Raw genomic sequence first — 313 nt, 5'->3', positions numbered from 1 at the left:
CTAACCCCTCTACAATACAACTATATACCACCTTTACACTGACCCCAGCCCTAACCCCTCTACAATACAACTCTGTACCACCTTTACACTGACCCCAGCCCTAATCCCTCTACAATACAACTCTATACCACCTTTACACTGACCCCAGTCCCTAACCCTTCTACAATACAACTATATACCACCTTTACACTGACCACAGCCCTAATACCTCTACAATACAACTAACTATATACCACCTTTACACTGACCCCAGCTCTAACCCCTCTACAATACAACTATATACCACCTTTACACTGACCCCAGCCCTAACCCC

Source organism: Salvelinus fontinalis, chromosome 7 (genome assembly GCF_029448725.1).
Source record: "Salvelinus fontinalis isolate EN_2023a chromosome 7, ASM2944872v1, whole genome shotgun sequence".
NCBI lineage: Eukaryota > Metazoa > Chordata > Actinopteri > Salmoniformes > Salmonidae > Salvelinus > Salvelinus fontinalis.
The sequence above is the reverse complement of the archived record's forward strand: the minus strand, read 5'-3'. Positions refer to the sequence as shown.